General features: G+C 46.1%; 11 non-coding genes across 11 annotated transcripts; 2 read left to right on the forward strand and 9 right to left on the reverse strand.

Moving 5' to 3' along the window:
* Positions 1-5954: 5954 nt before the first annotated feature.
* Positions 5955-6043, reverse strand: trnay-gua (transfer RNA tyrosine (anticodon GUA)). Its single transcript is given in 2 exon segments — positions 5955-5990; positions 6007-6043. It is a non-coding gene; the product is annotated as a tRNA-Tyr (tRNA).
* Positions 6044-12714: 6671 nt separating this feature from the next.
* On the forward strand, positions 12715-12825 carry trnal-caa (transfer RNA leucine (anticodon CAA)). Its single transcript has 2 exons — positions 12715-12752; positions 12780-12825. It is a non-coding gene; the product is annotated as a tRNA-Leu (tRNA).
* A 717-nt stretch (positions 12826-13542) lies between these two features.
* trnak-cuu (transfer RNA lysine (anticodon CUU)) lies at positions 13543-13620 on the forward strand. The gene has a single exon. It is a non-coding gene; the product is annotated as a tRNA-Lys (tRNA).
* Positions 13621-14915: 1295 nt separating this feature from the next.
* trnai-aau (transfer RNA isoleucine (anticodon AAU)) lies at positions 14916-14989 on the reverse strand. Its single transcript has one exon. It is a non-coding gene; the product is annotated as a tRNA-Ile (tRNA).
* A 504-nt stretch (positions 14990-15493) lies between these two features.
* On the reverse strand, positions 15494-15566 carry trnar-ucg (transfer RNA arginine (anticodon UCG)). The gene has a single exon. It is a non-coding gene; the product is annotated as a tRNA-Arg (tRNA).
* Positions 15567-16303: 737 nt separating this feature from the next.
* Positions 16304-16377, reverse strand: trnai-aau (transfer RNA isoleucine (anticodon AAU)). The gene has a single exon. It is a non-coding gene; the product is annotated as a tRNA-Ile (tRNA).
* A 505-nt stretch (positions 16378-16882) lies between these two features.
* Positions 16883-16955, reverse strand: trnaq-uug (transfer RNA glutamine (anticodon UUG)). The gene has a single exon. It is a non-coding gene; the product is annotated as a tRNA-Gln (tRNA).
* A 737-nt stretch (positions 16956-17692) lies between these two features.
* Positions 17693-17766, reverse strand: trnai-aau (transfer RNA isoleucine (anticodon AAU)). The gene has a single exon. It is a non-coding gene; the product is annotated as a tRNA-Ile (tRNA).
* A 2993-nt stretch (positions 17767-20759) lies between these two features.
* Positions 20760-20848, reverse strand: trnay-gua (transfer RNA tyrosine (anticodon GUA)). The gene is given in 2 exon segments: positions 20760-20795; positions 20812-20848. It is a non-coding gene; the product is annotated as a tRNA-Tyr (tRNA).
* Positions 20849-23559: 2711 nt separating this feature from the next.
* Positions 23560-23632, reverse strand: trnar-acg (transfer RNA arginine (anticodon ACG)). The gene has a single exon. It is a non-coding gene; the product is annotated as a tRNA-Arg (tRNA).
* Positions 23633-23746: 114 nt separating this feature from the next.
* trnay-gua (transfer RNA tyrosine (anticodon GUA)) lies at positions 23747-23835 on the reverse strand. Its single transcript is given in 2 exon segments — positions 23747-23782; positions 23799-23835. It is a non-coding gene; the product is annotated as a tRNA-Tyr (tRNA).
* Between the last annotated feature and the right edge of the window lie 67 nt (positions 23836-23902).

Consider the following 23902-nt stretch of genomic DNA (forward strand, 5'->3'; position numbering starts at 1 on the left):
AGCCGAAGCCAAATTTCCCCAGTACAGTAAATAAGTAGCTAAATTCCACTCTGTCAAACGCTTTTTCCGCGTCTAGGGAGACAACAACCTCTGGAGTCTCCCTGGACGCAGGAGAGTGAACAACTATTAAAAGTTTACGAATATTTGTGAAGGACTGACGACCCTTTATGAAACCAGTTTGTTCTGTTGAGATGATATTGGTGGTAATATTCTCTAGTCTTGAAGCTAGCAGTTTGGCTAAAATTTTAACATCAACATTTAGCAAGGATATAGGTCGATATGACCCACAATCATTTGGGTCCTTGCCTGGCTTTAAAAGAAGTGAGATGGAAGCCTCTGTTAAAGTTTGTGGTAAATGGCTCTGTTTGAAGGAGTGATTAAACATTTCAAGTATCAAGGGAGCAAGTTGAGGGGAGAACTTTTTATAAAATTCAACAGTATAGCCGTCCAGCCCAGGTGATTTGCCACTCTGCATTTTGTGAATGGAGTCAATAATCTCCTGTAACGTTATGGTTTCTTCAAGGCTGTCTTTGGCCTCTGTATCTACTTGTGGAATATTAATGTTGTCTAAAAAAGTCATCATATTTGATTTATCTTGTGGGGAAGAAGATGTGTATAATTTGGAATAGAAATCCCTAAAAGTATTGTTTATCTCTATTGGGTCTACGGTCAAAAGTTGTGATGTATTGCGTATCTGAAGAATTAAACGAGATACAGATTTACATTTAAGCTGGTAAGCCAGAAGATGACCTGCTTTATCACCATGTTCATAATAATGTCCTTTTAACCAAAGCTGGTGTTTTTCTGTTCTTTCTGTTGACAGTAGGTCATATTGGGTCATCAGTGCAACCCTTTCTTTATATAATTCAGGTGTTGGGGTGATAGAATATTGTTGGTCGATGTGTCTTATTGATTCCAGGAGTTCTTTTTCTTTTTGTTTTCTCTCCTTACTGCGTGAAATAGAATAAGAGATCATTTTCCCTCTTATAACAACTTTAAGCGTTTCCCATAATGTAGATGGGGATATGGAGTCAGACCTGTTAAAGTATATGAACTCGTCTATTGCTTTACCAATGACTTCACAGAAGTGACTGTCTGATAGTAGGGATGTGTCTAATCTCCAGACTCTTGGCTGTGTGACATTTTGAGAGAATGAGATATCCAGGGAAACCGGTGCATGATCAGATTCGACAATTGCAGTATATTCAGTTTTTTTTGTATAAGGGAGAAGTGTCTTATAAATGAGGAAAACATCAATCCGACTATATGTGTGATGAACGTGTGAAAAGTAAGAAAATTCCTTTTTGTGAGGATTAAAGAACCTCCAAGGATCAACACAGCCTGCCTTGTCAGCAAACTCACCAAGAGCAAGAGACATTTTAGAGCGTGCCAAAGTTCTAGGGCTAGAACGGTCCATAGCTGGGTCCATAACCATGTTAAAGTCACCAGATAGAATAAGACTATGTCTGTTTAAGTTTGGGAAAAGAGAGGTGAGTTTATGTATAAAGCTAACATCATCCCAGTTTGGGGCATAAACACTTGCTAGTATTACTGGAGTGCTAAATAGCAACCCAGACACTATCACAAAAAGTCCCTGAGGGTCTGAGATGGTTTGAGATGGTGTAAACGATATCTGTTTATGGATCAGGATGGCTGCCCCCTGTGTCTTATTAATGAAGTTAGAATGGAAACTCTGTCCAATCCAGTTCTTCCTAAGCCTGATATGATCTGCTATTTTCAAATGCGTTTCTTGTAAAAATATTATTTCTGCATTTAACCTCTTTAAATGAGAAAAAATCTTTGCTCGCTTATTAGGCCCATTCATTCCTTTCACATTCCAGGTAATAAAACGAGTTAGCCTCACCCCTATATCTGCCCTGACTTTATTTATTTCATGTGACATGTGACATGATTAGAAATGAAAAGCAGGTTTTGCACTCCAAAGCGTCTGTCAATAACAAACAAAAACATACTAAATAATATAAAAAAGCAGTATAGGATCTCTGTTCAATAAAAAAACAACATAACACTTCCATAGGAATAAGCCCCACTTTAACCCCAAACATAACAAATCCTATGCCCGCCCCTAAAACATGGGCAGACTGCAGGCTCTCATCTAACTCCTGAACCTTCCGATACATCCTCTCCTTCTAGACTGTGAAGAGCCTGTGACCATTTAGCAGTGATGACTTGTATTAGTTGACAACACTTTCATATTAAAGTTTAAATGAAAAGCACGCCGTTAAATATGCTGCTGACGGTCCTTCAGTCACATCAACACATTCAATGTATAACCTAAACAAAATGGAATTGAAAAAAAATTTAAAAAAAAAATAAATAAAAAAATAAAAAAAAATTCCGACTGCCATCAAACATTAGCAGGGCGACCTCCAACAGGTAGGCTATCAGTCGACCATTATCTCCAAAACAGAAAGAAGAACAGGTAAAGGCACTTACCATGGGGAAATGAAAGAAAAAACTAATGGGAAATGGTCCGTTGATTACTCATAGTCCTCATAACCAAGTCGATTGACCAAAGTAGACGTCGACGAGAGTTCCAATTCAACGACATGTCAAAACGTCCTCCAAGCAGAAAAACGTCTGTCTCCCTTCAAGCGTGCATGAACTGAACTGTCCAGGTCACCTCAGTCTCCTTCGCCAACTACCTGTTGATCATAGTAAGCCCGTGCCTCCTCCGGTGAGTTGAAATCGAAGGTCTTTCCCTCATGTAGGACAGCTGGATAACGCAAGCGGAATTTTATATCCTTCTTGTAGAATGCTTGTTTCACGCCGTTAAACCCAGCGCGTTTCCTTGACAGAGCAGCGCTGTAGTCTGGATATATTCTCAATTTCACGCCCTGATAGGTGATAGTGGTCTGCCTTGCCCATTGCAGTAATCGTTCCTTCTCTTGGTGCCTTTGGAAACACACCATAAAGGGGCGCGGGGGGTGATCCGCGTCGTCGGGTTTCTTGCCCACTCTGTGCGCTCGCTCCAACACTGGAGCAGATTCAAACAGCGCATTGATGATCTTCATGATCTTCATGAACATGTTCGCCACGAAGTTAACAGTATTTCCAACACCCTTGCTGCTTTCTGGAACATTTATAATCCTCAAGTTATTGCGGCGTGACCTGTTTTCTAAATCTTCGATACGGTCCAAAAGTGCCGCATTTTGGGCTTTCAGAGCTGCAACGGCAGAATCGGTTGCACATATCTTCTCAAAATTATCACCTGCAAGTGATTCTGCCGCCGCCACTCGTTGTTGCACAGAGTCCACCGTTTCAGTCAAAACATTCACTGAAGTTTGTAACGGTACCAGTGATTCTTGAATGAGGATAGAGATGTCTTCTTTTAAACTTTCTCGCTGCTTGATTAGCTCTTGCACCAGCTGAGTCATGGTTATTCCGTCGCTTTCGGAAGGGCTAGCGTCAGAGGCCATGGTAGATAGCTTACTAGCAATGGTGTTTCGCGTGGTCATCACAGAAGTTTGTTTTTGTTTGGAGGTGGCCATTAGCTGTTCAAGGTCGTATAATACTATAACATGCGTAGGTTACACCACTCCTATAGTAAAGGTATTAAATTTGGTCACTTAAGTTATAAGTTAGGTCGGAGTCCAGCCTTTTTGTTTAGTTCTTTTTTTGTCAGGTCTATCCACCCATTCATTTGGCACACGATTTTCATCTTCTGTTGTTAGGATGTTTATACTTTGGGTGTGGCGGTGTGTGAAAACCCTCCCTTTAGAAGAGCTAAAAAAACACAGAACATATGCAGCCTTGGCGACTCATTAAAAAGGCACTATTTCTCATTGGGGCCTGTTTGATACTTTGACCCCTTTTATGCTCTTTAAATGGGCAGACCTTCTGCATTTGTGCTGTTTGATTCTTTCAGACCTTTGATATAGGACAGAGGCATGTAGACAAAATTATTTTTTTAAAATTTTAAGAAATCTAAGTTTAAAGGGGGATCTTTTTTCAGCAATGCAAACATATTTGGTCGGGGGGTTAACGTGACACTGACTCGAACCGGGGTTGCTGCGACCACAACGCAGAGTACTAACCACTATACGATCACGGCCGGTTGTGGGTTGTTGTCGTGTGTGGCTTTGATGTGATCCGAAACACCTTCGTATCCCAAGGATAGCATATGTAGCTCTGCGGCATGTGGCTGGCAGGCATGTTTTTTTTTTGTGTTTGGAGCAAAATCATTGACAGCAGAGATAATGAGGAAGACGAGCTTTCCTTACGGTGTGGGGTCAGCCACATGTGTTGCAAGACGACACACTGTGAGGTATCTTTGGGGCGTAAGTGAGCTCGGATACCCAGGGAGTAGAAGGTTTAAAGCGATCCTGTTCTAAAGCAGTGGGAAAAGTGAGAGACTAAAACCAGCATGCCGAGCTAGCCAGGAGTTGAACCTAGAATCTTCTGATCCGTCGTCAGACGCTTTCTCCATTGCACCACTAGCCCTTAGCAAGTTCGATAGAGAGTGGAACAGTCTTTCGTAAAACAGCATATTCCAAAAGCTTTGAAAGGATTGACGGAGTTGGCCAAAAGAGCCTCTGTATACAAAAGCTTGGCACATCCTTCGAGCCGGAATTGAACCAGCGACCTAAGGATAACTGTTGTTGGGCACCTACAGTCCTCCGCTCTACCAACTGAGCTATCGAGCAAAGCCAACATCCTTTTCATGAATCCTGTATGAATGCATGTAACCAGGCTTAAGATGCGTATCATGGGACACCTGCAGTTCTCTGCTGTACCAAATGAGTTATGGAAGGGAGCCAGGGGCTTGGGCCTGTTTATCAGTTAAATAAACACAAAAAGTGATGAGAAACCATCAGTTTCAGATGCGTTTCAGATCAAATCAGCCTCAGTTTCTATCATGCATTTAGTCCTTACAAAAACATATCTGGCATCTATCTGGGAAAGTCTCCACATCGTCCAACACAGATGTTGATCCTCAATATACCCTCACATTGTCCAGCGCAAAAGTCCAGCCTTTTTGTTTTGGTTCTTTTTTGTCAGGTCTATCCATCCATTCATTTGGCACACGATTTTCATCTTCTGTTGTTAGGATGTTTATACTTTGGGTGTGGCGGTGTGTGAAAACCCTCCCTTTAGAAGAGCTAAAAAACACAGACCATATGCGGCCTTGGCGACTCATTAAAAAGGCACTATTTCTCATTGGGGCCTGTTTGATACTTTGACCCCTTTTATGCTCTTTAAATGGGCAGACCTTCTGCATTTGTGCTGTTTGATTCTTTCAGACCTTTGATACGGGACAGGGGCCTGTAGACAAAATTATTTTTTTTAAAAGTTTAAGAAATCTAAGTTGAAAGTGGGATCTTTTTTCAGCGATGCAAACAAATTCGGTCGGGGGGTTAACGTGACCCAGATTCGAACCGAGGTTGCTGTGACCACAACACAGAGTACTAACCACTATACGATCACGGCCGGTTGTGCGTTGTTGTCGTGTGTGGCTTTGATGTGATCCGAAACACCTTCGTATCCCAAGGATAGCAAATGTAGCTCTGCGGCATGTGGCTGGCAGGCCTGTTTTTTTTGTGTGTTTGGAGCAAAATCATTGACAGCAGAGATAAAGAGGAAGACGAGCTTTCCTTACGGTGTGGGGTCAGCCACATGTGTTGCAAGACAACACACTGTGAGGTATCTTTGGGGCGTAAGTGAGCTGGGATACCCAGGGAGTAGAAGGTTTAAAGGGATCCTGTTCTAAAGCAGTGGGAGAAGTGAGAGACTAAAACCAGCGTGCCGAGCTAGCCAGGAGCTAAACCTAGAATCTTCTGATCTGTAGTCAGACGCGTTATCCATTGCGCCACTAGCCCTTAGCAAATCTGATAGAGAGTGGAACAGTCTTTTGTAAAACAGCATATTCCAAAAGCTTTGAAAGGATTGACGGAGTTGGCCAAAAGAGCCTCTGTGCACAAAAGCTTGGCACATCCTTCGAGCCGGAATTGAACCAGCGACCTAAGGATAACTGTTGTTGGGCACCTACAGTCCTCCGCTCTACCAACTGAGCTATCGAAGGGAGCAAAGCCCACATCCTTTTCATGAATTCTGTATGAATGCATGTAACCAGGCTTAAAGGGATAGTTCGCCTCTTTTGACATGAAGCTGTACAACATCCCATACTAGAAATATTATTTATGAATATTTTCTTACCCCCCGCTGCGTCCTGTGAGCTGAGTTACAGCCTCGTTTTGGGGGTGAAGTAAGTAGTCCGGCTAGTTGGCTGGGGCTTCACATATAAAGCGTTTTTCTTCTCAAAAGAATATGCATTCAAAAGAGTAAAACATTTCAATCACAAAATCGTATCTTGCGAAAAAGTTACACCTCACAATTGTTTGGCACTAGGTTGCAGTATCAATGCGCGCTGCCAACAGCTGCGCCTGTTTCACGGTGTTTACTGCTCGGAAAGTTAACGTAATCATGTCTGACTACGACACTGATGATGAAGACATCCCTTTTACCACAGAGCTAAAGAGATATCTTTATGAACCAGAATATACAGATGCCGAACTTCCCCAGATGGAGTTAGAACGGGCAGAGAGAGAGAGGAGGGACAGAGAAGTGGTCCCAGCTGAAGTTGGACCCACAGCAACAGCTGTGAGACACAGGGTGACCGCCGACAAATGGTGGTGCACTTGTTCGAAGCGCTTAGTAATGCCAACGGAGGTGGAAAGACTGTACCACAATAAAAAGTATATACAACAAAAAAAGTTTGTAAATACTCAAAATGTATAAATGAGTACACTTGTGTCTTCTTTTTAATTTCTTCCAGCCACTGCTCTTTAGTTAGAGTTTCACCAGAGGGACTTTTGCCAATTTGCCCTCTATATTGGCTGTGTCCTGTTTCATCAATTCTGAACTGTCCGGATTTTTTGCACGTGTTGTGCAAAACTTTGCGGGTCAGTTTTCGGGGTGCTCTATTAGGGTGAGTGGAGCCTGCTATGGGAGCCGGAGCAGGGGCCAGAGGAGGGACCAAAACAGGAGCCAGAGCAGGAGCATGTGGAGGAGTGGCAGAGAACGTCCAAAAACTCTGTGTCTGTAGAGTAGTGGGGACAACACGAACCTGTGAGGCCACTGGAGCAATTGTCATTAGGCCTTTTGGGTGGAGCAGGGAGAAGCTGCCGCTGTCCTGGTGGATTTGTATCATCTGTAAATTTTAGCTTTTTTTTTAATTTGGCCTGTCCCACAGTGTTAGGTGGTAAACTGTAAATATGTATTGGTTCTGAATGTGGTATGGCATAATGGGGACGTATATTGGCGGGGAGAAGTGGGTCAGCAGCTACAGATAACCGGCTAGGAAGGTTTAGCCCTTGTTGCACCACAGCCATTTCCTGCCTTTTCACCCTTTGATTATGCCACTGAACCAGGGTGGTGTAGCTCACATCCACCAGCTGCAAGGTAGTCTGCTGCATGATAGCTCCGTTTGCTAAAATGAGCTTCCTGATCGTTCTGTAGTCCTGAAGGATCAGATCCCATCTTGAGAATGTGCCTGTCCCTTTTTTTTTTGGACTACGATGGATCCTGCAGAGGCGAACAAAGATGGGCTCCACTAGGCGGCAGCAGTCTGGCCATTGGGCAGATGGGGCTGTGGTTGTTAAGGCATGACGCTTCACACTTTCCACCCCAGGGGTAAATTCCTGCCTCTTTTTGGGGGACCTAAACCTCCCAGTGTTCAGTTTGTCTTGGTGCCTTGCAGCAAATACCACCCTCTGCTTGTCAAAGTCCAGCAGGCTCTGCCACAGAGCAACAATGCTGCTCACCTACACAGGGAAATAACACAACTGTACATGAGGACACAGCAATGTTCAAGTGAGCTGAGGAGTGTGCATAGTGCATGTATGCAGCAAGCAACAACACGTTACTGACCTCCTGGTTGCTCAGCGTCAGAGAGGTTTTGTTCCTCAGCTCCACCAGATGCTCAGCCAAGCTGTCCAATTTGTCCAGGCCTGGTACGCCTGCCTCATCTAAACCCTAAGACAACACAACCAACAGAACAGATATTAGTTAAAGGACATTTTGTTCAAGTTTTCTTTTATCTATCTACTATTCTACAGTTTACTATATATTTCACACCTCAGACATACGGCCAGCTATGGCAGGCTGGGTGGAGGGAGCAGGCTGGGTGGAGGGAGCAGGCTGGGTGGAGAAAGCAGGCTGGGTGGAGGGAGCAGGTTGGGTGGAGAAAGCAGGATGGGTGGAGGGAGCAGGTTGGATGGAGGGAGCAGGCTGGGTGGAGGGAGCAGGTTGGGTGGAGAAAGCAGGCTGGGTGGAGAGAGCAGGCTGGGCGGATGGAGAAGGTTGGGTGGAGAAAGCAAGCTGGGTGGAGGCAGCAGGCTGGGTGGAGGGAGCAGGCTGGATGGAGGGAGCAGGTTGGGTGGAGAAAGCAGGCTGGGTGGAGGGAGCTGGCTGGGTGGAGGGAGCAGGCTGGGTGGAGAAAGCAGGCTGGGTGGATGGAGCAGGCTGGGTGGAGAAAGCAGGCTGGGTGGAGGGAGCAGGTTGGGTGGAGAAAGCAGGCTGGGTGGAGGGAGCAGGCTGGGTGGAGAAAGCAGGTTGGGTGGAGAAAGCAGGCTGGGTGGAGGGAGCAGGCTGGGTGGAGGGAGCAGGTTGGGTGGAGAAAGCAGGCTGGGTGGAGGGAGCAGGCTGGGTGGAGGGAGCAGGTTGGGTGGAGGGAGCAGGCTGGGTGGAGGGAGCAGGCTGGGTGGAGAAAGCAGGTTGGGTGGAGGGAGCAGGCTGGGTGGAGAAAGCAGGCTGGGTGGAGGGAGCAGGCTGCGTGGAGAAAGCAGGCTGGGTGGAGGGAGCAGGCTTGGTGGAGGCAGCAGGCTGGGTGGAGAAAGCAGGCTGGGTGGAGGGAGCAGGTTGGGTGGAGAAAGCAGGCTGGGTGGAGGGAGCAGGCTGGGTGGAGGGAGCAGGTTGGGTGGAGAAAGCAGGCTGGGTGGAGGGAGCAGGCTGGGTGGAGGGAGCAGGTTGGGTGGAGGGAGCAGGCTGGGTGGAGAAAGCAGACTGGGTGGAGGGAGCAGGTTGGGTGGAGAAAGCAGGCTGGGTGGAAGGAGCAGGTTGGGTGGAGAAAGCAGCCTCGTTTTGGGGGTGAAGTAAGTAGTCCGGCTAGTTGGCTGGGGCTTCACATATAAAGCGTTTTTCTTCTCAAAAGAATATGCATTCAAAAGAGTAATACATTTCTATCACAAAATCGTATCTTGCGAAAAAGTTACACCTCACAATCTCTTGGCCCTAGGTTGCAGTATCAATGTGTGCTGCCGCCTGGCGACAGCTGCGCCTGGCGACAGCTGCGCCTGGCGACAGCTGCGCCTGGCGACAGCTGCGCCTGGCGACAGCTGCGCCTGTTTCACGGTGTTTACTGCTCGGAAAGCAGTAAACACCGTGAAACAGGTTGGGTGGAGAAAGCAGGCTGGGTGAAGGGAGCAGGCTGGGTGGAGGGAGCAGGTTGGGTGGAGGGAGCAGGCTGGGTGGAGAAAGCAGGCTGGGTGGAGAAAGCAGGCTGAGTGGAGAGAGCAGGCTGGGTGGAGGGAGCAGGTTGGGTGGAGAAAGCAGGCTGTGTGGAGAAAGCAGGCTGGGTGGAGGGAGCAGGCTGGGTGGAGGGAGCAGGTTGGGTGGAGAAAGCAGGTTGGGTGGATGGAGCAGGCTCAGTGGATGGAGTAGGTTGGGTGGAGAAAGCAGGTTGGGTGGATGGAGCAGGCTCAGTGGATGGAGAAGGTTGGGTGGAGAAAGCAGGTTGGGTGGAGGAAGCAGGCTGGGTGGAGAAAGCAGGCTGGGTGGAGGGAGCAGGCTGGGTGGACGGAGCAGGCTGGGTGGAGGGAGCAGGCTGGTTGGAGGGAGCAGGCTGGGTGGAGGGAGCAGGTTGGGTGGATGGGGCAGGTTGGATGGAGGGAGCAGGTTGGGTGGATGGGGCAGGTTGGGTGGAGAAAGCAGGATGGGTGGAGAAAACAGGTTGGATGGAGGGAGCAGGCTGGGTGGAGAAAGCAGGATGGGTGGAGGGAGCAGGCTGGGTGGAGGGAGCAGGCTGAGTGGAGGGAGCAGTTTGGGTGGAGGGAGCAGGCTGGGTGGAGAAAACAGGCTTGGTGGATGGGGCAGGTTGGGTGGAGGGAGCAGGCTGGGTGGAGAAAACAGGCTGGGTGGAGGGAGCAGGCTGGGTGGAGAAAGCAGGATGGGTGGAGGGAGCAGGCTGGGTGGAGAAAGCAGGCTGAGTGGAGGGAGCAGTTTGGGTGGAGGGAGCAGGCTGGGTGGAGAAAGCAGGCTGGGTGGATGGGGCAGGCTGGGTGGAGGGAGCAGGCTGGGTGGAGAAAACAGGCTGGGTGGAGGGAAAATGCTGGGTGGAGAAAGCAGGCTGGGTGGAGGGAGCAGGCTGGGTGGAGGCAGCAGGCTGGGTGGAGGCAGTAGGTTGGGTGGAGGCAGCAGGCTGGGTGGAGGGAGCAGGTTGGGTGGAGGGAGCAGGTTGGGTGGAGAGAGCAGGTTGGGTGGAGGCAGCAGGCTGGGTGGAGGCAGTAGGTTGGGTGGAGGCAGCAGGCTGGATGGAGGGAGCAGGTTGGGTTGAGGGAGCAGGCTGGGTGTAGGGAGCAGGTTGGGTGGAGGGAGCAGGCTGGGTGGAGAGAGTAGGTTGGGTGGAGGCAGCAGGCTGGATGGAGGGAGCAGGTTGGGTGGAGGGAGCAGGCTGGGTGGAGGGAGCAGGCTGGATGGAGGGAGCAGGTTGGGTGGAGGGAGCAGGCTGGGTGGAGGCAGCAGGTTGGGTGGAGGCAGCAGGCTGGGTGGAGGCTTGGAGCTGTGAGGTTGCAGAGGAAAGCGTCTCACCTTGAAGTCCTGACACCAGTAAGTCCAGAGCATCTTCATCATGAAGCCTTCATCTTCCTCTCCTTCACTCGCGGCCACATCTTCCAGAAGCCCGTCAGTCTCTTCCGAGTCAGGCTGTGCTTTCAGAGGATCGCCCGTTTGACTTAACAGGTAGCCAACAGCCAGCAGCTCACCTACGGAAACATAACAAACACACACACAGATAGGAAAACACTTCTTTACTCTTCATACATATTAGTGACTCAGTCATACAATAGTTTAACTAAACAGTTTTTTTTACCTTCACAGATATCATTTTGAAGTACCTGTGTATTTTGCTGGAGGTGTGAAGTTCGGGACGTATTCTCGGCCGAGCACCTTCAGGCTGTTGTTGTTGATGCATCGTGTCGTGTCTCCAGCATATGTGAGAAGACACGACGGCTTGCCGCTCACTGCTGCAGCGCCCCGATCCTGATTCCACCTGTTAAGGCCTTCCAGGAGATAGAGCTGGAAATTCAGCAGATTTGCACTGGTTCCTGAAAAAAAACAAGCAAAAAAACAAAACAACATATTTATGCCTTAGAAAAATTGCTTGTTGATCCAGTTTTGATATCAAATCCAGCTAAGAGGCGTAATCATGTAGAGAGGGACTTACCAGGAATAAAGCTGTTCAAATGGCAGTGAAATGACTCCAGAGATGTTGATCCTCTGGCACAGCGGCAGCTGGTGAGCTTGATGCCACTCTTGTTGCGTACGACCTGTCTAAGAACGTTTGATGAATGCCGATTTTTTTGTACATGGGCACATTCTAAATTTCACTCATACGACAGGATTTAGAAGGGATTCTACGCACTAATGATGAATGAGGGCCCTGTTGTCTGGACTAGAGGTAAAACAATCAACTCACAAGTTTCTTCATCTGGCTTTCATCCTCATTTTGAAAGTTTATGGAAAGTTGCAGAAGAGGTAGTTTCACGTGGGATAAACTTGACTGAATTGTCCCATGTCAGTCTATGTCATGGAGAGTCTGCAAAGGTGCTTTTGTCCCACAGCGTATTCTATTATGTCAGCATGATGAACGTCCTATCCTTTGTCATGGGTCTTGGCCAGGGTGCAACTTGCTTTTCTAAAAGAGAGATGGTTCGAAGTCCCATAAGTTGCGTTTGACACCTTCCACCCTTTGGAGTGACTGAGCTTCCGAGTAGAGGCCTGCGCGGGACTGTAAATTCTGTAAAAGTCCCACGCCCGCCCGCTCCCGCATTGTGCACTCCCGCTCCCGCAAAAAGATAGAATTTTTAGTCCCGCTCCCGCCCGCACCTGTCATATTTTGTCCCGCTCCCGCCCACAATTCCCGCATGATTCAGACATTTGCGTTACTTCTCACGGAAGTTCTTGTCATTGGCTTGAGGAAAGAAACATGATCTTATATCTGCGCACACCACTGTCCGATCCTTCACGTGGGGCACATAGTGCAGGAGCGCATTAGATGGCACAAGCAGCTGAGGCTTTACAGCAATAAGCCTACCTACCAAAATCTACCGTGAATATTAAGAATAATACATTGTACATATGTTATATGCCACTCCTCACATTTCCATTCTTGGAAGTAAAAGTATATATTTTTAGTTAATATGATTTTAAACACAGCGTGATGGAGCCCCGCCCCCTACTTTGAGTGGATTGGAGCATAAATATCTAAGCCTACAGCTCGCGTTACATTGATTTCAATGCAAACAAGTGGAATGAAAACAATATGTGTTATTAATTACCCTACCTTTTCTAAACCCAGAATGTTGAAAATCTAACATGTAATCCAATTATTATTTAAGTAGGTTGCCCTGCCCCTCGTCGCTGCAATGCGCATCTCCTGAATAAAAGGAGAGTTTACACAGTCAGGAAGGTAATGGTGTCAGGATGGCCGAGCGGTCTAAGGCGCCAGACTCAAGGCTTCATTCCTTCCTTAGCACAGGGACTTCTGGTGTCCAAAAGGAGGCGTGGGTTCAAATCCCACTCCTGACACTAATTTCTTGCTTAAATCTTACTTGCTTATTAGAAGACCGTGAAGAAAGCCATGTCAGGCCATGGTGAAAAAGGGCATTTATCTCTGAAGACGGGCCTTCAGTTCCTTCCATTAACATACACAATTCTGATGTGCGATGAGGCAGTTCTCCTGCTACATTAAGCTCTTTTCCACTCGTACTTACTCACAACCACCTCAATGTGGGTGGGGTCGTTATAGCAAGGAGGTCCAAAAGTCCTGTGATGTGAGTTTTATGTGACAAAACATGACACAACAATTTAGGACATCAAGGCGAAGGTATACCTGTTACTTGGTCTGTGTCTTTGCGTCTAGTAATCCACCTCGTTGATGATCACAGAATACATCAAATCCAACTGTTGCTGTTGCCGGGTTCTTGTTAAGGAGTGGCTTTCATGACTCATCCAGTGACATCACTCCCTGGCCAATCAGTTGCCTGCAGTCTGTAAATGTCACATTTTCAGCTGGACTCAACTCGACCCCGACCGAGTAGGTGCTAAAAATGTTCCACCTTGTGCCAGGTGGTATTACCTCTTGGAAAACCCTAACAGCTGAGTGGGATCCAGTCGAGTGGAGTAGGTAGAGGTTGAAAAGGGAGGAATGTGTTCCGATGTCATTCGAAATCTCTGAAAGTTGACTTTGGCTTTTTTTTATCTCTTCTTTTTTTTTCGAAAGGCATGTTTTATAAAATGTGGATAGCCCGGCTAGCTCAGTCGGTAGAGCATGAGACTCTTAATCTCAGGGTCGTGGGTTCGAGCCCCACGTTGGGAGTAGCAGTTTTAATAATCAACAGATGTTTGATCCGGCACTTAAAGTCAAAGTTCAGCTCTGTTACCACCATCACAGCGTCCTCAGTGGTGCCTCTTTAAATGATTACAAACGTCCTGAAATGCACAATATGAATCAAAAACATTCAAACTTTAGTAAGAGCATTACGTTTACTTTTCTTTGGGCTCATGTCATTTCTGTATTCCCCGTTTGCTCAAGTATGATCATTCACTTTAAAACAAAATAAGGAAAATCTGAATAACAATCCATGGCCTCTGGCCCTCTCTTGCTTTCATTACTCATCCAGTGACATCACTCCCTGGCCAATCAGTGGCCTGCAGTCTGTAGACGTCACATTTTCGGCTGGACTCAACTCGAATCCCTGCCGTGTAGGTGCTAAAAATGTAGCTGCTATCAGCTGTTACTACCTAATGAAAAACCCTAAAACCTGAGTCGAATATAGTAAAGTGGAGTAGCGTTTTGCATTTTGGTTCACGTTTGTCATATTTTACACAGTCAGGGAAGTAATGGTGTCAGGATGGCCTTGTCCGTTAGGCCACATGGTCTCACCTGAGTCATCCGGCCGGTACAGGGGTGGTCTGCTGCCAAGTCTGAAACAGCCAGGAATAAAATTGTACCTCCAAGTCTGAGGCTCTGATCCATAGTTGGAAAAGGGTTGAGGGCCCTCTTCTTGCTTAGAACCAGTTGCTGCCTCAAGTGGAAGAGTTTAGGGATCAGACCATTTTGACCACGACTGGAGGATCTCGTTCTACCAGTCGATCTTCCTTCCAACGCTCACCTCTGGTCACTCCTTATGAGTGGTGACTAAATGAATGAGATTGCAAATGCATAAGGGCTGAAATCATCTTCCACTCTGTGGTGATTAGGCTCACCCTCTTGGATCAGGGTGATAGGCGTAGTCATCTGGAATACGCTGAGAATACAGTCTCTGCCGCTCTTCTTTGAATGAAGCCAGATCAGGCGGTATTGGCATCTGGTCAGAATATCATGTAGATTCCCCCCAGGGGAGATATTTTGGATCAGTTGCACGGTGAGGAGGCATGAGGGAAGGTCCAGGACTCACAAGAAATAAACCATGCTGGTCTTGCATTGGTATTTCTGTGTGTCCACCCGGGAAGAGGTGTAGATTATGTCCTGTGAGAAGCGGGGCAAGGGATGTCTGCTCACATTGCTTCCCCTGTGATCCGTTCCAGGACAAGCAGCATCAAATATATTGATATATCTTTAAAAGTCATGTGTTATGGAAGGGCGCCTACACATGTGCTGTTGTTGCTGATATTCGTGGCCAGTATGGGGATTGAACCCATGACCTTGGCGTTATTAGCACCACGCTCTGACCAGCTGAGCTAACCGGCCTGATTTTGAGTTGCCCTATGAGCAAATTTTTGCGAGAATAAGTGCCCTCAGTGTTTTCTCTGTTACCTATTTAAGTCACAAAAACATTCTATACAGCTTGCCTTTGGTATTGCGGATTTGGATGTTATCAGCAGGTGAGATGAAAGACTTTTAGTTCTTCAAAAAATTGCTTTCAAAGCAATTATTTTATCATTTGTTATATGCTACAATACCTCGACGTGATAGAACTTACTCATTCAAGTCTCTCATCTTTTTTTATAGCTTGAGTGTAGGCAGTTTGGGGAAGCTAAGATCATTGCGCAACATCAGCTTAACTTTGGATTTTTTTACCAGTAACAGACTGGTAAAATCCTCCGACTTTAATGGCATGCCATTCAGAGGATTTCTGACGCGGAGTACAACTAGCAAAGTACTTACCAGCTTTCACCATGTGTTTATTTGGTTAGTACTCAGTACAGTGCTCTTGATTTCTGTACATATATGACAGCATACAACTAAACAAGACAACCACGAAGGGACTCGAACCCTCAATCTTCTGATCCGAAGTCAGACGCCTTGTCCGTTAGGCCACATGGTCTCACCTGAGTCATCCGGCCGGTACAGGGGTGGTGTGCTGCCAAGTGTGAAACAGCCAGGAATAAAATTGTGCCTCCAAGTCTGAGGCTCTGATCCTCAGTTGGAAAAGGGTTGAGGGCCCTCTTCTTGCTTAGAACCAGTTGCTGCCTCAAGTGGAAGAGTTTAGGGATCAGACCATTTTGACCACGACTGGAGGATCTCGTTCTACCAGTCGATCTTCCTTCCAACGCTCACCTCTGGTCACTCCTTATGAGTGGTGACTAAATGAATGAGATTGCGAATGCATAAGGGCTGAAATCATCTTCCACTCTGTGGTGATTAGGCTCACCCTCTTGGATCAGGGTGATAGGCGTAGTCATCTGGAATACGCTGAGAATACAGTCTCTGCCGCTCTTCTTTGAATGAAGCCAGATCAGGCGGTATGGACATCTGGTCAGAATATCATGTAGATTCCCCCCAGGGGAGATATTTTGGATCAGTTGCATAGTGAGGAGGCCTGAGGGAAGGTCCAGGACTCACAAGAAATAAACCATGCTGGTCTTGCATTGGTATTTCTGTGTGTCCACCCGAGAAGAGGTGTAGATTCTGTCCTGTGAGAAGCGGGGCAAGGGATGTCTGCTCACATTGCTTCCCCTGTGATCCGTTCCAGGACAAGCAGCATCAAATATATTGATATATCTTTAAAAGTCATGTGTTATGGAAGGGCGCCTACACATGTGCTGTTGTTGCTGATATTTGTGGCCAGTATGGGGATTGAACCCATGACCTTGGCGTTATTAGCACCACGCTCTGACCAGCTGAGCTAACCGGCCTGATTTTGAGGTGCCCTATGAGCAAATTTGTGCGAGAATAAGTGCTCTCAGTGTTTTCTCTGTTACCTATTTAAGTCACACAAACATTCTATACAGCTTGCCTTTGGTATTGCGGATTTGGATGTTATCAGCAGGTGAGATGAAAGACTTTTAGTTCTTCAAAAAATTGCTTTCAAAGCAATTATTTTTTCATTTGTTATATGCTACAATGACTCGACGTGACAGTACTTACTCATTCAAGTCTCTCATCTTTTTTTTATAGCTTGAGTGTAGGCAGTATGGGAAAGCCAAGATCATTGCGCAACATCAGCTTAACTTTGGATTTTTTTACCAGTAACAGACTGGTAAAATCCTCCGACTTTAATGGCATGCCATTCAGAGGATTTCTGACACGGAGTACAACTAGCAAAGTACTTACCAGCTTTCACCATGTGTTTATTTGGTTAGTACTCAGTACAGTGCTCTTGATTTCTGTACATATATGACAGCATACAACTAAACAAGACAACCACGAAGGGACTCGAACCCTCAATCTTCTGATCCAAAGTCAGACGCCTTGTCCGTTAGGCCACATGGTCTCACCTGAGTCATTTGGCCGGTACAGGGGGGGTCTGCCGCCAAGTGTGAAACAGCCAGGAATAAAATTGTGCCTCCAAGTCTGAGACTCTGATCCTTAGTTGGAAAAGGGTCGAGGGCCCTCTTCTTGCTTAGAAACAGTTTCTGCCTCAAGTGGAAGAGTTTAGGGATCAGACCATTTTGACCACGACTGGAGGATCTCGTTCTACCAGTCGATCTTCCTTCCAACGCTCACCTCTGGTCACTCCTTATGAGTGGTGACTAAATGAATGAGATTGCGAATGCATAAGGGCTGAAATCATCTTCCACTCTGTGGTGATTAGGCTCACCCTCTTGGATCAGGGTGATAAGTGTAGTCATCTGGAATACGCTGAGAATACAGTCTCTGCCGCTCTTCTTTGAATGAAGCCAGATCAGGCGGTATGGGCATCTGGTCAGAATATCATGTAGATTCCCCCCAGGGGAGATATTTTGGATCAGTTGCACGGTGAGGAGGCCTGAGGGAAGGTCCAGGACTCACAAGAAATAAACCATGCTGGTCTTGCATTGGTATTACTGTATGTCCACCCGAGAAGAGGTGTAGATTATGTCCTGTGAGAATCGGGGCTAGGGATGTCTGCTCACATTGCTTCCCCTGTGATCCGTTCCAGGACAAGCAGCATCAAATATATTGATATATCTTTAAAAGTCATGGGTTATGGAAGGGCGCCTACACATGTGCTGTTGTTGCTGATGTTTGTGGCCAGTATGGGGATTGAACCCATGACCTTGGCGTTATTAGCACCATGCTCTGACCAGCTGAGCTAACCGGCCTGGTTTTGAGTTGCCCTATGAGCAAATTTGTGCGAGAATAAGTGCTCTCAGTGTTTTCTCTGTTACCTATTTAAGTCACACAAACATTCTATACAGCTTGTCTTTGGTATTGCGGATTTGGATGTTATCAGCAGGTGAGTTGAAAGACTTTTAGTTCTTCAAAAAATGCTTTCAATGAAATTATTTTATCATTTGTTATATGCTACAATGACTCGACGTGATAGAACTTACTCATTCAAGTCTCTCATCTTTTTGTTTTTCTTTAGTGTAGGTAGTATGGGGAAGCCAAGATCATTGCGCAACATCAGCTTAACTTTGGATTTTTTTACCAGTAACAGACTGGTAAAATCCTCCGACTTTAATGGCATGCCATTCAGAGGATTTCTGACATGAAGAAACTAGCAAAGTACTTACCAGGGGCCCGTTGCACAAAAGTAGGATAAGGGATTAAGCGGGGATATGTTGCCTATCCTGGATATACTTATCCGTGATCCGGTTGCACAAAAGTAGGATAAGGGAAGTGGGATATGTTCAGACGTAAGTTACCATGGAGATTTATTCTGTGAAGCTAGCCTGCTCCAGACCAGGCTAAGTTCCAGGATCTATTTAATCTCATTCCTTATCTCAGTCAGCGGTCGCCACAAATGGAAACCAATATTTATTCCACTGCCTAGAACATATTGTTAAAACATTTAACTATACCCACTATCATTATTGAAACATTTGTGATCATTAATTGCAATCTTTTTAGATAATTGATGATTTTAGATTAAATTACTAGATAATTTAGTTTCCCACAGACTACACATAAAGTACGTCGCCATATAAATATAAATACACATTAGAGAGTACCATGATGTTCCTTTATTGAACAAGGATGAATCAAAGCAACTAAACCATCAGCTTCTTTCAAAACTGAAGTCACACAGTGCTGTACAAGACAAAAAGCACAGAATCAAAGCATGGAGTTTGAGACAAACGGTTTGTAAAAATGGCCTATACAAATAAAATTGACTTGCCTATACAGCACAAAAACCTAACAAATATTCTTCTGCCATTGCAGGCCCAACTTAAATCAACATGCATATTAATTAAAATAATTGTACACATATTGGTCTCTGACCAGCCGACCACAGTCGTCATCCGGGAAGATGGTAGGATTGTCCCAGTCTATGAGAGCTGGCACTCTGGGGGCCCTCTCCTTTCTCAGGCAGGCCACATTGTGGAGGACAGCACAGGCCACAATGATATCACCTGCCCTGTCTGGGCTGACTCTCAGGTGGTTCAGACACTGAAAACGTGCCTTCAGTAGGCCAAATGTCATTTCTATCCGGGCCCTTGTTCTGGCATGGGCATGGTTGTATGCCAGTTGTGCCTCCAGAGGGTCTGCAAATGGAGTGAGCAGAAAAGGCTGGCAGGCATACCCTCTGTCACCCAGCAATACACCCAGGAATTCACCTGTGAATACAAAATGTTACCATCACAACCTCATAAGTAGTGACATTCTTAACACAGCCATGATGTTAAAAGTGGTTATCAATAGAGGTTCTGTGGCTCACCTTGTGATAGGCGCCAATAGAGTTCCGAAACACTCGGGAGTCGTGGACCGAGCCGGGCCACTTTGCCACAACATTACTGATCAAATAGTCAGCATTGCAGACCATCTGAAATGATAAGATGTTAAACCAATTAATGCACAGTACAGGCAATGTACAGTGTTCATTAATTTACTTTATCAAAAGTCATGTTCAAATGTACATTGATGCTGTGGAAGTTTTTCCTGTTCACAAAATCCCCCTCATGGCCACCTGAGGGAGATTTTATTTTGATGTGTGTGCAGTCCACTACACCAATGACATTGGGGAAACCTGTAATACGATGCAATGAGTATCTTACTCTGAATGTTATCATTGTAATTGTAAAGGTAATTTATTTTTTTTTTTAATTCTTACCTGCAATCCTATAGAACTCCTCCTTGATGTCACAGAGTCTTCTATGCCCAGGGAAGGAGATGAAGATGCTTGCAAGTCCTTTAATTGCGGGGTTTTTTTCACTACTAAAACAGTACAGGCAATGTGTGGGCAGGCACATTCTTAATAAAAAGTTGCTGCCATGTCCATTTTGGTTGCTTGCTTGCGCTTGACTCAGAGCGCGGATCTCGAAAACACATGAGAAGCTATACAGAATCATACGCGGCGGACAGCACAGCTTTATGCCAATTACGCACACAGGCTCCACACCTCCACACGCATCGCGTCTGCAATCATAACTCATCAGGGGAAATCACATTTTGCCAATATTTTAGAGACCCCCCAACATTTCCCAAATCGTGTTTTCGGGGGGGTCTCGTGTCAGTTTCAGGGGGTCTCGGATCCCCCGAGTCCCCCGTAGTTCGAACACTGCCTAATTGTGATAATTTCAGTGGAGTGGTGAGTGTGTATTTGTGCACTACTTACGCATTCAGGCGGTCAGCAATGGTTTGCCACGCTTGCTCCCTTTGTTTTTTAACTGTGTCAGTATTTCCTTTTTGTTTTATTTTCTCCTTCACCTCTTCATATGCTTCCATTAATAGTTCTTGCTCCGCTGGGGAGAAATACGCCGCCCTTGTTGCCATGGTGAATCAGTGAATCTATGATCGATCGTGGGGTCTATTTAAGCAAGCCGTGTGCAGCTCTTATGCAGGATCGGTTTCACCTGGTTTTATGAATCCGTGTCTGCTCATCCTGGATTGGCCTTTGTGCAACACACTAAGCCTGGGCGCCCATGTTTTGGATTCCTTGAACCTGGCTAAGTAATTCATCCTGGATGTCTAAATCCTACTTTTGTGCAACGGGCCCCTGATCCGTAGTCAGACGCGTTATCCATTGCGCCACTAGCCCTTAGCAAATAAGATAGCGAGTGGTACAGTCTTTCGTAAAACAGCATATTCCAAAAGCTTTGAAAGGATTGACGGAGTTGGCCAAAAGAGCCTCTGTGCACAAAAGCTTGGCACATCCTTCAAGCCGGAATTGAACCAGCGACCTAAGGATAACTGTTGTTGGGCACCTACAGTCCTCCGCTCTACCAACTAAGCTATCGAAGGGAGCAAAGCCCACATCCTTTTCATGAATCCTGTATGAATGCATGTAACCAGGCTTAAGATGCGTATCATGGGACACCTGCAGTTCTCTGCTGTACCAAATGAGTTATGGAAGGGAGCCAGGGGCTTGGGCCTGTTTATCAGTTAAATAAACACAAAAAGTGATGAGAAACCATCAGTTTCAGATGCGTTTCAGATCAAATCAGCCTCAGTTTCTATCACGCATTTAGTCCTTACAAAAACATATCTGGCATCTATCTGGGAAAGTCTCCACATCGTCCAACACAGATGTTGATCCTCAATATACCCTCACATTGTCCAGCGTAAAAGTCCAGCCTTTTTGTTTGGTTCTTTTTTTGTCAGGTCTATCCACCCAGTCATTTGGCACACGATTTTCATCTTCTGTTGTTAGGATGTTTATACTTTGGGTGTGGCGGTGTGTGAAAACCCTCCCTTTAGAAGAGCTAAAAAACACAGAACATATGCGGCCTTGGCGACTCATTATAAAGGCACTATTTCTCATTGGGGCCTGTTTGATACTTTGACCCCTTTTATGCTCTTTAAATGGGCAGACCTTCTGCATTTGTGCTGTTTGATTCTTTCAGACCTTTGATACGGGACAGGGGCCTGTAGACAACTTTTTTTTTTTTAAGTTTAAGAAATGTAAGTTGAAATTGGGATCTTTTTTCAGCGATGTAAACAATTTCGGTGGAGGGGTTGCTGTGACCTGGATTTGAACCGGGGTTGCTGCGACCACAACACAGAGTACTAACCACTACACCAGGGGTCTCCAACATGTCTCTCGCGAGCTACCAGTAGCTCCCCTTTCCAAGTAGCTCGCCAAAGGGCCAATGAATCATACATTCATTTGAAAACTTAATTGGTCTCTCGGCAAATCGTGATGAGTCAGTGGTGATGTGAGACCAGCGACCGCAAATTGAATTTGCTCCCGGGCGCAGTCACTTCACTTGTGGTCGTTTTGCCAGGCTGAAAATCGAAACTTAATCAGGCCAATCAAATCGTGAGGAGCGGGGTCGGAGGCCGGGCTACCTAGTGACGACAGAGGTGCTACGTTTCAGTGTGTGGTTCCAGAGAGAGGTAAACAATGGCTGCGCCTAGCGAACAGTCTTTCGAGTTGGCTTTGGCAGCGACTCTAGAAGATTTGAATATAATTTTTTCTTTGCGAGACGAACAGATAACTGCACTTAAGTTTTTCTTGAAAAAAAATGACGTTTTCGGAGTTTTGCTCACCGGGTACGGTAAAAGTTTAATTTACCAGCTTGCTCTGTTGGTGGGACGACGCTCTGATTGGTTGTTTCGCCATCCTATTGCGTGGCGTTGAGTGCAGAGGCAACTTAACAGACAACCGTTTATCCCGCCCACACTGCTTTCCAGCGTCAATAAAAGGTGTACAGGTCTGGCTTGCTAGGCTAGTGAGAAGGAGTTTACGATGGCGACAACATTAGCAGTGCTGTCAAGGCGTTCAGTGCAAAACTGTCATTGTACATTCAGCAAGTGAAAAGCAGAAGATTTCAGCACTTCCCCTCTATCTCAAAGATGCTGGACAGTCACACAGGTGCAGCCAGCGTTTTAAATGTGTCCAAGTATTGTGACCTCTTTCAAGGCTTGGACAGGAGTTTGCTGACAGATTCAGTGACTTTGAGAAACTTGAGCCCTTTGTGACATTTATGGCCAGCCCTTTCATGGATGTGGACATAAGTGAGATTTCAGGACATATGGCTGAACTTTTATGTGTCGATGCTAAGGAAATGGAAATGGAGGTTATAAACCTTCAAAACAATGTGCAGTTAAAGTCTCAGCAGCATTCACAGCATTTCTGGAGCTTGGTAGAGCCAGATAATTATGAAAATCTTCACTAAGCAGCTCTGAAACTGTCTGCTTTGTTTGGGTCTACATACCTCTGTGAGTCAGCTTTTTCTGACATGAATGTCTTGAAATCAAAGCTCAGAACGAGACTGACTGATGAACATTTAAATGACTCCATAAGAGTGAACTTAAGTGGATACACTCCAGCATACACCTCTCTTGAAGCTAAAAAGACTGAACTTCTGAACACATTCTCACACACACACACACACACACACACACACACACACACACACACACCTTCACTGCTCAATATTGAACTGAACTAAATGGTTTTTATTGTGAATGCAATTTTTGTTCTTTATTTTTGTGATGTTTTAATACAGAATGTGAGATGTGGACAGTAACATATTGTAAATGTTCAGAAAAAGAAGGCCATTGAGTTTGTTTGTTCAAAATGAGCGACGGTAATAAATGTTACAAAACACAAGTAGCTCTCGGCCATTTTTATTCTGTTAAAGTAGCTCTCAGAGGGAAAAAGGTTGGAGACCCCTGCACTATACGATCACGGCCGGTTGTGGGTTGTTGTCGTGTGTGGCTTTGATGTGATCCGAAACACCTTCGTATCCCAAGGATAGCATATGTAGCTCTGCGGCATGTGGCTGGCAGGCATGTTTTTTTTTGTGTTTGGAGCAAAATCATTGACAGCAGAGATAAAGAGGAAGACGAGCTTTCCTTACGGTGTGGGGTCAGCCACATGTGTTGCAAGACAACACACTGTGAGGTATCTTTGGGGCGTAAGTGAGCTGGGATACCCAGGGAGTAGAAGGTTTAAGGCGATCCTGTTCTATAGCAGTGGGAGAAGTGAGAGACTAAAACCAGCGTGCCGAGCTAGCCAGGAGTTGAACCTAGAATCTTCTGATCCGTAGTCAGACGCGTTATCCATTGCGCCACTAGCCCTTAGCAAATCTGATAGAGAGTGGAACAGTCTTTCGTAAAACAGAATATTCCAAAAGCTTTGAAAGGATTGACGGAATTGGCCAAAAGAGCCTCTGTATACAAAAGCTTGGCACATCCTTCGAGCCGGAATTGAACCAGCGACCTAAGGATAACTGTTGTTGGGCACCTACAGTCCTCCGCTCTACCAACTGAGCTATCGAAGGGAGCAAAGCCCACATCCTTTTCATGAATCCTGTATAAATGCATGTAACCAGGCTTAAGATGCGTATC

Source organism: Odontesthes bonariensis, chromosome 8 (genome assembly GCF_027942865.1).
Source record: "Odontesthes bonariensis isolate fOdoBon6 chromosome 8, fOdoBon6.hap1, whole genome shotgun sequence".
NCBI lineage: Eukaryota > Metazoa > Chordata > Actinopteri > Atheriniformes > Atherinopsidae > Odontesthes > Odontesthes bonariensis.